This window comes from Neophocaena asiaeorientalis, unplaced genomic scaffold (genome assembly GCF_003031525.2).
Source record: "Neophocaena asiaeorientalis asiaeorientalis breed wild unplaced genomic scaffold, Neophocaena_asiaeorientalis_V1.1 scaffold72, whole genome shotgun sequence".
Classification (NCBI taxonomy): Eukaryota; Metazoa; Chordata; class Mammalia; order Artiodactyla; family Phocoenidae; genus Neophocaena; species Neophocaena asiaeorientalis.
The window spans coordinates 2,933,515-2,948,175 of NW_020185336.1; the positions used below are offsets into that span (position 1 = coordinate 2,933,515).

Consider the following 14,661-nt stretch of genomic DNA (forward strand, 5'->3'; position numbering starts at 1 on the left):
ACCATTTAATGAAGAGATTATCCTTTTTCCATTTTATATTCTTGGTGCCTTTGTTGAAAATTAATTGACCATATATGTGTGAGTTTATTTCTGGGCTCTCTATTCTGTTCCATTGATTTATGTCCCTGTTTTTATTCCAACATCATACTGTTTTGACTACCAAAGCTTTGTAATATGGTTTGAAATCAGGAAGTGTGATGCCTACAGTTTTGTTCTTCCTTCTCAAGATTGCTTTGGCTATTGGGGGTCTTTTCTGATTCTATATGAGTTTTACACTCTGGAGTATTTAATTGTGATCCAGGAAAGTAGGTTGCTCATGTGAGGAGTCCAACATATACTGCATGACATTTTCAATGCATTTTTCTAACCAAGATTTCCAGATACTTGTGCCTGACCTTGCTAAGAAATAAGAACTCCGTATCATGACCACATTCTCACCACTTTCTGATTTTCTCTCTTATTAGAGTTGACTGCAGAACTACCCCCTTAAAATACCCTTTACTGGACATATTTTGTAGGGATAAATGTCAGAGTTCTTCCAGTTTTGGTGCTGCCCACCATCCTACAATTCCCCAACTCCGTCAGCACCTCTATCCTGTCTCAACACAGCAAAAATAGGTATAATTAGTATCTAGAATCATAGAATCACCAATTAACATGTGTTAAATCTGCTGCTTCCCATCATCTATCTTGGAATATTTCTTGACAGTGAGAAGCATTTAGACCAAAGAAAAGTGAGAAAGAATTACATCCTTGCATATTGATTGAAATATGATTTCCTTAATTGTATAGCAAGATAGAAAATATGTGTAAATAAATATATTTTACAATTTGATTTTACCATTAAAATTATTTTGGTGGCCAGCACAAGACAGATCTTAGATTGCTAATGACCAATGAATGGGATGACCAATGAATGAGATGACCAATGAAACTTGGAGGTGACATCCCTTTGGACATTTTGTTATGTGAAATAATAAATGTCCTTATTGATTAGGCCACTTTCAGTTCTCTTTTCTGTTACTTTAAGCTGAAAACATCCTAGAAAATGTAGAGATATTATCTTATACATGCCTTTTTATAGTGATTGAATTAACTGAATAAATGGGGAGGACAGAGGAGGGGAACTAGGAAAGGCATCAGGAATCTCTGTGAAAAGGACTACATAGGGGAATTTTGAGAACTGCTGATTGTAATAATACCCAGCTTCATAATTTGGCCTAGGATTCATTTTATTATAAATTTCTGATTCTACAGTGAATTAATGGATGTTAATGGATTGCAAACATCTGTTCCTTCGACAACTGATATTTTATCCTTTTTTTTCTTTAATTACTAAAAGATAGGACTGCTGTCACTGTCACTGTCCTCAAAGTTATATCACAGAGAACTGATAAATAGCTAACATTTTGTTACTCTTAAAAAGTTGGAAATTTAAGGCATTAATTGATTTTTCTCTAGATGTTCCAGGTAACAGCTAAATCTAAAACTAAAATTCATCTGATTTGTAAAGACTCTAGATCCCTGATTCTACCTAATACTAGAATTACTTCATTGGACACATATAACCTCCTTAAAGAAAAATAAAACATATTTTTTTACTTAAGAAACAAGTTATTGTGGCTTCCTAGAAAAGCAATGTAATTTGCAGTTCATAAAATTTTAATATGTTTACATATGTCTGTATATATGCATACATGGATGCATATGTATATATATGAAAACATAAATGTATCTGAAAAAACATATAAATACACCTTAAATTACATTTATTTAAAAATAAACCTTATTAGAGATTTTCTGTATTTATATCTCAGATTACCCTTCTTTAAAAATAAATACACAGATCAGCCTTGGATGGAGAAAAGAGAAAATACTGCAGGATATGTGTGGGCTAGGGGCTGTTGGAGTTTTATCTGGTGCCCTCCTTTCTTTATGAGGTATCCCTCACTGCTGGCCAAGTGCCAGAGAAGGTGTGCACGCATCTCCCCGCCAATACCCGACAATGGGCAGCTCCTGCTTTGGCCTCAACGAACGGCTGATAAAGCGGCTGCGGCCTCTGCCTACCTTGACCTTCATCCGTACCTGCCTGCCCCAGAGGAGGAGCAGAGATTTCCGCGTGGTGGTGGTCGGCTCGGCCGGCATGGGCAAGAGCGCACTGGTGCAGAGGTGCGTGCGCGGCAACTTTCGTGAGGGGTATCTGCCGACCATCGAAGATACCCACTTCCAGGCGCTGGGCTGCAGCCACACGGTGGGCGCGCTACTCACCACCGACACCACCTGCGGCCGCCGCTACCGGGGCCTGCAATGCCTCGCCATTGCCAGGGTCATGCCTTCATCCTGGTCTACTCCGTCACCAAGAAGCAAACCCTGGAGAAGCTAAAGCCCCTTGATGAGCTGATCGGTCAACTCAAAGGCAACAGCCCGCAAAAGTGCGCCATCATCCTGGTGGGCAACAAGTGCGATGAGAGCCACCGGGAGGTGAGTGAGAAGGAAGGTGCTGCCTACGCGTCAGAGTGGAATTGTGCCTTCTTGGAGACCTCCGCCAAGATGAATATCAATGTGCAGGAGCTGTTCTAGATTCTGATAAACTTCGAGAAGAAGCCCGCCGCTGCCACCGGCGCCCAGCCTCCCTAAAAGAAATCCCAGATCCCCAAGACCACGGAGAAGCTGGTGGTCAAGTGCATCATCACGTGAACCCTGAGCCTTAAGGAGCCCGACCCTCTTCTTCAGTGTGCCGAAAACATGGACAGACCCCATTGTGCTGTGTCACCTGTACATGACTGACTTTTGTGCTGTCGTTTGGGTTGTAACAGTTAGATGTCAATAAATGTCCCTTGTGAGTTAGTAACTTTTCTTTTTCCCAGGCAAGAGGACTCCAATTGTTAAAATATGGACATTGGAGGAGGAGAGGAAAAGGAACAGGATGCATTTTAAAGGATGGGACTTGGACAGACTTTAGAGATTAATGTTTAAAAAAGAGAATGGAAATAGCAAAATGAATTGAAAGATGTCACTGCCCTTCTTGTAATCCTATTATTGTGTATTATTCTTAAACATTTCGAGTCCTGTAAATGTCTGATCATATCTTCCCATTGTGTATTTAATTGTTAAGAGGCATGTTTTTGCAACAAAAGCTCTGACAGCTGACTGTGAGACAGAGATACTAAACATGGTAAGTAAATGAATGTTCTATAGCTGAGCATTGAGGGTGGGAGCAGAGAAAATTGTGAAAGTAGAACTTGCTTTTCTAAGTTGTTTCCTAAGTTTCCTAAGTCATTTAAAAATGTTTAAGTATTCTACACTGCAGTTTTAAAAAATTATAACAGTTCCATGACTTAATAAAGCTTTTCCTGCATGCAAAAATAAATAAATACAGAACTGATCTTACTTACATGACATATATTACAGATGGCAAACAAAATGGTTTAAGGTTAATAATAACCAGCTCAAACATAGAAAGAGCCCATTTTGGGATTCAAATATCTGACCTGTCCATCTACAAAGTTAACTTTTCCTTTCATTTGACTGACTTTCCCTTTGTATATCATGGGCAGTCAGTCTTTTTTTTTCCTGTTTTTTTCCCCTATAGGAGTGAGTTCTTGGACCATTGTCCTGGCTCCTCTTTTCCTAACCTCCCCAGAATTGTGTTGCTATCTACCTTAGATCTTATAACAACAACAACAAAACTGAAGCTAAAGAGTTCTTTAGGCAAATGAGACTATTCAAAAGCCTCTATAATATGAATGGCATGTCCATCCCCCGCCTCATTTGTTAATATGTGTTGGGCTCAAATGTTCAAATTTGCCAGGTCAGTGTTCCAAATGCTGATTGGAAATATCTAATGTGCATTGTATGCAATAAAGTCACCCTTCAATTTCAGCACAGGTTTTGCGTTTTTGTTCCTGCTCATAATCTAAATAAACTTAGCGTTTCTCAGCTTAAATTTATTTCAGGCATGCTTTCTCCAAAGGATTTAAAATTTTAAATGCCTCCATGGCAGAATGGAAATGTTTATCCATTTGAGATGCTTAGAAATATAAGGAGTAATCATCTTTCTTTTCTCTGCAATACAGTTTTTGAATAACACAGATCATTTTGAAGTATATTTAACAAGTAGCTTGTTTCAGCTTCGATATTAGCTTGATTTACCATCTGCAAAATTACAAATAACATGATGCATTTATTACCCATAAAAGCTATTAGCAGGTCATTTTGTTCAGTTCATCATATGTGTCTTGAGACACAATCTGGCGTCTAACAGATTTTCATACATTGATGTCGCAGAGAATCAGACTGTTCTTTAATTGATTGTTTCTTGCTAGACTCCTTTTGATTAAAACAGGTTATGCTATTTGCTTTTAGTTCCACATTTCTCCACTTCAAAGTCTGGCCATAGAAAGCAGAAATTATTCTCATTTCTCTGAATTCTTTTAATTTAAAGTGAATGCATATATTTAAAAGTCTGCCATAATCAAGGACTTTAAAAATGCCTTCAGTTTTTTCAATCTATGACTCCCTCAACAAGAATACAATCCTCACCATGTCTTTACAAAATGGATTGATCTTTTCCTGCCAAGTCATCGAATTTTGAACCTAGAACCTAAAGTGAGTACAGATCACAGGGACCAAAGGGAAAAGGAAGGGCTCCCTCAAAGCACTCTCTTTCCCTCACAATTTACACAGACCCAGACAAGCAAAGCTGAATCGTGGTGATAGTGTTGTGTTCTTCTCCAGAGGGAAAAGAGTCTTTTGCTAAACTGGTTTCAGAAGGCCTAACTCATATTGTTCATTTAAGCAAAGAGATTGGTAAGCTCCTGAGACATCCCCTTCCTCCTCCCTCCCCCACCTAAAAAAAGGAAAACTCCAAAAGCTATGTGAACTCTGGAGGGATAAGGTCGGTGGTCCTGTCTCAGGCCTTCTACCCACATTCCCTGCGCAGTTAACACCATAAAAATAAAAGGGCTGCAATCAGATCAGTACTCATCAGTAGGAATGAGTAGCAGCTCGTAGGCTCAAAACAAGAGCCTAATTCAGCATTCAAAAGGTTTTTGTTTGCCTAATGTCAGAAACAAACATAAAACTTTCTATCATGTGACATCCATGACACTAAGAGAGAGCAGTCACCCTTCCCTTAGGCTTCTGTCTTCCACAGACAAAAGCCATCAATAGCTCCTTTGTGTTCTACCTCAGCTTTCTGTCTTTACTGAGTCAGCCAATCATTCCCAACAGTCATCTGCTCTTTCCAGGTGAAATTCCCAAGTTCCCAGTCACAAAATCCCATGTCCCAAGGATGCACTAGTTGGCATAATAATATCCTAGCCAATAGTATTCTTAGCGGGTCAAAAATTTATTAGGATACAGGAATAATTCTAATTCTTATTTGAAAATTTTCTAGTGTTTTACTTGTTTTTACAACCTTTTGTGAAACATTTGCTATTTTAAATTATTTGGGGCAACCAGAAACATGTAAGTATACCAAACTTATTTTGTCATCTTTAGCACCAATTAACTCCTTAAAATTTACACTAGATTTATACAAGGCATAGCTGTCTGGGGATTCTAAAAGATTTTTAATGATTTAAACTTGAAAGCCACTATTCAGAGCCAGTGATGCATTGAGGAAAATTATGTATGTCTTTAGAAATTACTTTTACTCTAGAATTTATTTAAAATCGAGTTGCGCTGATCATTTAAAATATTGTACTAAATTTAATAGAAAATCTCTTGGTGGATGCTTAGTGTAGATTGAAAAGCTTAAATGGCTTAAAAATAGCTTTGAAACATTATGTAGACACGTGAGGCAGTTATCATGTTTAAATGATGGGAGTTTAATGGTCTTCTCATACATTAACCCTACACTCTGATGGTGAGAAATGCCTGCATCTTACTCTAGAAATGGATAAAAATAAACATTTAAATTTAGTAAATCTGATGATTTAGTTAGCATCTCCTTACCTATTTGTAATATTTTTGAAATTCAATGAGGTGAATTTTTATGGCTCAGAGATCATTAGCTACAATGGAACCTTCAAATATATAATAAATAGTATGCACTTGGGACAACTTACTGAAGTATAGTTCTGTCTCCTTTCATGACATGCCCCAGTCTGTATAAGTATGAAACTAAAAAACAGCAATGCAACAACAACGCTATCTTGTTTGATGGAATACTTTTTAAAATTAACAAATACTATTTGACTAAAATACTATTTGTTAGTCAACTCCTAAGGAATAAGTATATCCTATTCATGGAAATATATCTATGTCAAAGGCAATAGAAATGGCTAAAATGTACCATTATTTGATTTAGAATGTAAAATAAGTCACGTTTTTTCAGTGAATCTATTATGGAGAGGTATATTACAGGCACGTCGTTGGCTTCTAGAAACAATTGTATGAAACAGTTTGTATTTAATACAAATGTGGGCAGCTAACTGAGTGGGTTTGAAAAGAAATATATGTTTTTTAAATGGTAAGCTTCTCTAGATGAAAATATGAACCTTTGTCAGAATCCCTTTGAGAGAGAGAGGGGAAAAAATAAAAGGAACATTCTTTGAAGTACTCGTCAATGTTATCTGGTCTAATCCAAACTGTAAAGTTATAAAATCTGTAGATTTCATTCACCAGCTCTGTACCAGTCACTCACACTGATAAAAAGGATTGGCTAAGTATACTAAAATAGTAGTTGTATCCTGAATTGTTCCCTCTGACATGTGAAGTAATAGATTCTTTTATTATTATTAATAACATCTTGAAAAGAATTTCTATGCAGGTACATTTAGAGATGATATGAAAGGTAATGCACTGTAATTTTACTTCATTCTGAGGCTTCTGTAGTGGTGTAGAGTGAGATCAAATAAGTTGTCTTAAATCCTAACTAATTTTACTTTGGATAGACCTCTATATCTAGCTTTGGTGGAATATTCTATCACAAATACTTTCTAGGGATTTTAACATTATTTGATAGAGTAGGTATTATTATTTGTGTGTGTGTGTGTGTGTGTGTGTGTGTGCTACACAGGCCTCTCACTGTTGTGGCCTCTCCCGTTGCGGAGCACAGGCTCCAGACGTGCAGGCTCAGCGGCCATGGCACGGGCCTAGTCGCTCTGTGGCATGTGGGATCTTCCCAGACCGGGGCATGATCCCGTGTCTCCTGCATCGGCAGGTGGACTCTCAACCACCGCGCCACCAGGGAAGCCCTAGAGTAGGTATTATTATTCCCATTTGTATATAAAGAAACTGAGGCTGGGGATGCTAGGTTTTTGCTCTTTTTTTCATTAAAAAAAAGAAAAAAGGGCAAATCTCTTCCTTTTTACACTGGTTTGCTTTATGCTCATGGTGGGAATTAAAGTCTATTCCATTTTATGAACACAGGTGATTGCATAGTGGATGAGTAAAACTTAGCATGATTTCTTACTTCTCTTCTTCGTTTTTTTTTTTTTTTTAATTCCAGTAGCCTTCTTTATTAAGTTACTTAATCAGTCTTTGGGTGTCTATGGACAAATCTCCATCAATATATAAACATGCCTTAGTGTCTTTCAAAAAACCACTAACCAACCAACATTGCTTCCTCTAATCCCCATTCCCGAAGCTATCTCTTTCCTTTGCTCCATAACATACAAACTAATTGAAATTACTTCTCTTCTTTGGAAATGATGTTCTTTTAGAAGAAAACTGAGGCAGACATCCCTCTTCCTCTTAACTACTGCTTACATTACTTTTCCTTCAACTCTGTATTCTATGCTATGAAAGCACACCTTGGGAACACAAATGTTTCCTTGCCAACCATCATAACAGCATCTAGGGGTAAATCAGTCCAAATGGTGTCTCAATGGCCCAAGAAAGGTGCAATGAAAAAACAGTGAGCTGGGGATAAGAGGACATGGGGGCTGGTCTCCACCAGCAAGATTCTACGTAAATATAAGCCTGGGGTCTGCTTACTCGTAATTGCATTATTAATTGAATGTTTTAATATATGACACACTGTTCTACAATCTTTGATTTCTTATTTAATTCTTACTACAAGCCTGTGAGACATATTATAATCCCCATCTTATAGATAATGAAATGAGGCCCAGAAGTTAAGAGGGTGAGAGCTGAGATTTGAATTGGTCTCTGGAGTCTTACTTTTGACCACTATGCCCATCCCCACATCCCCCCTCTATATAATAAAAGAGTTAAAGAGACATACAATCAAAGTTCCCTCTTTTTTGTACAGACTGTGATTAATTCTTTTTCCACTCTGAGTTAAACACCTACTTGTTCATCTAATCCTATTACTTTTTATTTACACACTTTGATTTGGCCTCCAGATAAGCAATCCACACTTGATCCAAGACATGAGATAGCTCTTTTGTTCTCCTTTTCTCTCTTACTGTTTCTCTCTATATATACAAATATAACCACTGCGAATAAGAATCAGCTGTATACACACACACACACACACACACACACACACACTCACAGTTGATTCTTATTATTCACAGTAGTTATGTTCATAAAGCCACTACAAAACTGAGTTAGCAAATACTGAATCATTGCTCCTAAGAGATATACAGGGCTAGGTTCCTGTGAGCCTCTGGTTGCAACATTTTTGTCAACAGATCAATACATAACCTTGTTTTATGTGTGTTACTCTTTAAAGATGCCTGATTTAATACAGATTGTTGACCCATTAACATTGAACTCACAACCTACAGCTTATAATTCATGCTTAAATGAAGCTTACCTCATTCATATTTTCTCTGTGAGCCACATCACCACCTTCTTGCTCTTAGGAACACTAGACAGCACTCCAGCGATATGCCTGTGGACCATTATAAATAGTTAAGCACCAACAAAAAGCACAAAAATGCAAAAATACACCACTAAATATACCACAAACAGGACACTTGTTTACAGCTGAAACTGAAAGGCAGAACATCACCTTATTTAGCCTCTTTTAGGAATGTGTGTCCAGCAACTCAAATTTTTCACTGCTCTTCTTATGTATATGTTTGAGAATGATCATGACAGTGCCTAGAATATTGATTTTGAGGTCACAAATAAATTTTAGCAAGTAGGCAAATTCATAAATACAGAATCCACAAATAATGAGGATGGATTGTATGTATGTGTGTGTGTATCTCAACTCTGATCTCTGTTTTTCTGCCTTTCTCTTTTCCCGCTTCCCCACTGTCCTCTCTTTTACCTTCTCTAGATAAAAGTAAATAAGTAAATTTTTTTTGAATTATTTTCCACCTTGCTTCTGTAATCCTTATTCTCTTCTACTTTTCAGAAACTTTAGGGCTATTTTACACACACACACACACACACACACACACACACACACACACACAGTCTTTGATTCCAAATCAGTTCAGCACACATCTATGTTGACAACAATGTTGCGGCTGATTATAAAGTATAATTGTTTTATATAACATGATGTCTGCTTGACAAATGGTCTTTAAAATGTAGTTAATATCTCAACAGAGAATCAAAGACAGGTCCAGGAATTCTTACTTTTTCTTTTCTTTCCCTGACCTTTGTATCACCTCATACTATACGGGGGCAAGAATGTCTATATTCCTGATTTTTTTTTAAAGCTTCAAATTACTTGCATTTAATTTAGCAATCTGTTCTTCATTGGAGACTGGCTGAACTTACAAAAGCAATTACACCAGTTTCCTGTGACTTTGAAGGATATATATAGTTGTGTTAATTAAGCAGAAGAAGAGAATGTGGATTGCTGGTGATTTTCCAGTGGAAAAAACAATTGTCATCATCTGTGCAGCATTAATTGCTACATAGGGTAGGAGATTAATATTTTTTAACATTTTAAGTGGTTTTGCATAAATGTTAGCAATAAGCAACCATTTCATGTCTTATTGGTTTGCATTTTTAATAATATTGGAATGTTAGCCTTCCCATAAAGGGAAGATTGCAACAAAACTGAGATAGTGTTAAAACCTTGCTAAGTTATGTGCAAACTGACACTGTGTACCCCCATTGGGGAACACTCAGAGACAATGGTACTGTTGAAAACATAAAAAGAGGAGGAGGTAATTTGTTTTTAATTTTTCTTACATTTGTGAATTTAGTGCCATGAGAGGCCAACAACACTGGCCAAAGACTCCAAGGAGAAGACATCATGAACACTTCCTATATCTTTTTTAAAATTATGTTAGATTTGACCTTCTTTCAAGAACTGATCATTACGTTAGTAAAATTGCACCGAAATATAAATTGGTATACTTATTTGTACAAAGAGAAAACTCAACCAGATTCTTCACTATTATTTAAAATGGAAAAAGAATCTGAAAATATAGTGACCATGATTCATTCATTCAGTAACGGTTACTGACCTGCTGGGGTGTACCGGGCCCTGTACTAGAAGTGGGAATACATAGCAAACATGACAAGTGGGGCTCCTTCTCTCTCTCAGGTTATATTCCCTGGGCATAGAGGTAGTTGTGGCAGGACCCACCATAAACAAATAAGTACAATATTTTCAGATAATGCTAGGAAGAAAATAAAGCAGCGTGGTATTTTAGAGTGTTTAAACAGCAAGGTCCTTGAAGGCCTCTCTGAGAAGGTGGCATTTATGCTGCCAACTGAATGAGGAGAGGGAACAATCTACTAAAAGATGTAGGGGAGGGATTTCCATGCAGTGGTAAGAGGAGATGTCAGAGCCTGCTGCAGTTTTGGGCTTCGACCGTGAAAGACTAGCCTGGCTGCAGCACAACAGGAAGTCAGGTAAATTGAGGCTGGAAAGACCAAAGCCAGATCATGGGAGAGACTTGCATGCCCTGGAGAGGACACTGGATCTTGTTCTAAGTGCAAGGGGAAGCCATGAGAGCATGTAAGCAGGGAAGGGCATAATCTTATATTCATTCATAAAATGAACTCTAACTGTGAGGAGAAAGAATAGGAGGAAGGCATGGTGAGAGGAATGGGCAAAAGAGTTGGTAAAACCTTATTCACTATTTTAAGCCCAGATTAAACAGAAGCAGAGACATGTGTTCCTTCCCCTATGCTCCCAGAGTTTTTTTTTTAATTGCATTTCCACTATGGGTGAACACGGGTTTATTGTTTCCTATGCAGAACTGAGGAAATACTAGACCCAAAGCCCTTGTTTCTAGCACACACCCCTGAGCATAAGTGATGCTCAGGTGCACTTGCTGAACTAAAATGAACCAAATGAAGGCAATGACACACTTCAGTCTGAATGTATGAAATATAGGTTCTTAATACTAAAACAATAGGTAACTAACTGATGGTTGAAGATAAAGAAAAATTTCTCCAGATGTAGATAAAATTTCATAATAGTATTAAAAGCCATCTAATTGTTGTCTTAAATGCCAAATGAAATCTCGATATGTCTAGGAAAAGTCCCAGATTCTCTAATTTGTATTCCCATTAAGTCCTGGTTTGAAATAAACTATTTCTTGATGTATATTTAGATAATAGGAGTACCTTTCTTGAACTACACATCAATAAATGTTAAGGCTCACTCATCATTGACTTTCATTTTTTTAAGTTTAACTTTTTTCCATCACAAAAGGAAATTTTGTTCATCACACCTCAAGAAGTAACTTTGCACAGAGCTTGGTTTGAGCACCATGGTATTTTAGGAAGCTTCATCAACAGATATTACTTTCCACTTTCTGGACCCAAATTTATGAACACGATTTTTTATCTCTGAAATGAAAAATTCAGAAGTCCAAGTGTTATAAATCATTCAGGAGGTTTTTCAACAAAGACCCTTTTATTTTTACTTTTTCTGAAAATTTTAAATAAAAATCAGACTGTTCTGATGTCTCACTGATGGAATTTCTTTTGTTTTTAATGTCCAGGCAGTTGAAATCCACCTTCTTGGTTGGAACAGGCACAATCAAAGTTTCAGGCGTGACCAAGTTTCATGGCATGACCTGATGTCTGCTTCCAAGAGGTGAGGTAGACTGACCCGCTCTTTGAAAACCTAATTAAATTGATAGTGATGACATCTAATTATAACTTTTTTCTTTCTTTGGGGCACTGAGAAGCACACTTCCTCCATTCTCTAATAGAAATACTACCAAGGGGCTTCCCTGGTGGCTCAGTGGTTAGGAATCCACCTCCCAATGCAGGGGACACGGGTTCGAGCCCTGGTCTGGGAAGATCCCACATGCCGCGGAGCAACTAAGCCCATGTGCCACAACTACTGAGCCCTGGCACCACAACTACTGAAGCCTGTGCACCTAGAGCCTGTGCTCCACAACAAGAGAAGCCACTGCAATGAGAAGCCTGCACACTGCAATGAAGAGTAACCCCCACTCTCTGCAACTAGAGAAAACCCCATGCACGGCAACAAAGACCCAAAGCAGCAAAAAAAATAAAAGTAAATAAATAAATTTGAAAAAAAAAATACTACCAAGTATATTGCATGCATAATTTCTCCAGACTGAAATATGTATTTTGTAAACTATTGCTTGTTTATACTCCTCCGTTTGGCATAATTTGTGACAAATTAGGTTCTTAAAGGACTATATTGTAGAAACCCCATGGTCAGTTTGACCACCTCATCACTTCCTAATGAAGAAAAAATTATCATATGAAAAAAAGGCCAAGAGCTCCCTCCTCAAATTAGCCTTCTACGTAGGGTTTCTCCAACCAAGGTCTTTTGGCCCAAGGAAGGAGATACAGTATATAAGACATGACATCTGATCTCACGAAGGGCAGTTTGGTTTATAAAGATCTCTTTCTAATGTGCTTGCCTATAAGTTACCTTATAAAAACGCAGCATTATATTGTTAACTTGAAAGCATAAATGACTCACAGAAACTTCAGGATATCATCTCTGTTGAAATATCTTGGGCATCAACAGCATAATTTCTATCCTGGAGCTGCTCACTGACTATAGTTGGACTAGTTATTTTAATACCCAGTTCTTACCAAGGTTATAAGAAGGGAGGTGGAGCTTTTTAACGTTAATTAGTGCTACATGTATGAAAATGAACAATAGACTTAACAAATATGTCACTTTTTTAGCCGCTGAGGGAAGATGAGCTGATACAGAGTTTCTGGGGAATTCTAATGCTGATGTTGTGAAGTTCCCCTATTTGTCAGTGCAAAATCTAAGAGGAATCAAAAAGAGAAACTTTCCATTTTGTATTTAGGGAATACATAGCACTAGAAGCAGAATCAGATTAAGTAGAATATTTAAAGAATAATTAATTCTGTATTTAACGAATATAAAGTATTCTCAAGTCAATGATACTGTTATACGCTAATTAACTCAGTCTTTGTGACCACTGACAACTCCAGAAATTTTGCACAGAAGGGCTTTTGAAGCTGCATTTAAATTGCAAAGCACTGTGCCTTTTAGCAGGCTCATTTAGAGTTGGCTGGTAAGTGGAGGTGGCTGGGTATATTAATCAGGGTTCTCCAGAGAAACAGATTCAATAGGAACTATATATGTATATATGTATACACAGATATATGTATGCATCCATATATGTGTATGTGTGTGTAGAGATTTATTATAAGGAACTGGCTTACATGCTTATAGAAGCTGAGAAGTCCTAAGATCTACAGTTGGCAGGCTGGAAACCCAAATGAACTGATGACAGAGTTTTGAGTCCAAATCCAAAGGCCTGAGAAGCAGAAGAGTGATGGTTTAAGTTCCAGTCCAAGTCTGAGTCTGAAGGCAGGAGGAGACCAGTGTCCCGACTTGAAGACAGTCAGGCAGAGAGTGAATTCTCCTTTCATCAGCCTTCTTGTTCTAGTCAGACTTTCAACAGATTGAATAACGCCTATCCACCCTGGTGAGGGCAATCTGCTTTACTCAGGTATTGATTCGAATGTTGATCTCAGCCAGAAACACCCTCACAGATACACCCAGAATAATATTCAACCTAATATCTGGGCACCCTGTGGCCCAGTCCAGTTGACACATCAAATTAACCATCACTTGGTATCTGATGTAAATAATGCCTCCTTGGTGTTCTCATGACTGTGACAACTGAAGTCATTTAATCTCTGAACCATAGCCTTCTCATCTGTAAATTGGAGATAATACAGCAAACCCTGTCCTATATTATTATGAAGTTTATGAAGTGACTACTGAACCAAAGCAGTTAACTGAGAATTCCTGGGTCTGGGAACCAGCTGCCAATCATATTATATATGAATTTGCGGTATCATGAAATTTTACTGTAAAAGTACTTGCTTCATAAAGTTGTTTGGAAGACCAGATGGGATGATGCATGTTAAGCACTTAACAGAATTGCCTGGCACAGAAAAAGCTTATTAACACAAACTGTTCTTTCTCTTTCTTTCTCTTCTCCCCTCCCCCTCTTCCTTCTCTTTCGTCTTCCCCCTCAGTCTTCTCTTCTTCTGATTCTTATTCTTCTACAACAAACATCTAACACTCTTGATCATTCAATCACTCTAGAAACGCCTTATCATGTTTTCCATAACACCACATTCTGGTCAATCTTATTTTACTTGTCTGACATTTCCTTCTCTGTCTCCTTAGAGGATTTCTACCCTTGACCCTGTTCTTCAGTTGATAATATTCCTCAGGACCCTATTCTTGCTTCACTGTTAATCTTACTCTGTACACTCTCCCTAGGTGAGTTCTCAATGCTCCTGGTTTCACAATACACTGTGAATATGAGATGCTCAATAAAAATG

General features: G+C 37.7%; 1 pseudogene; it reads left to right on the forward strand.

The window, feature by feature from the left end:
* Window positions 1-2,005: 2,005 nt before the first annotated feature.
* LOC112393577 (GTP-binding protein Di-Ras3-like) lies at window positions 2,006-2,697 on the forward strand (annotated as a pseudogene).
* Window positions 2,698-14,661: the final 11,964 nt, after the last annotated feature.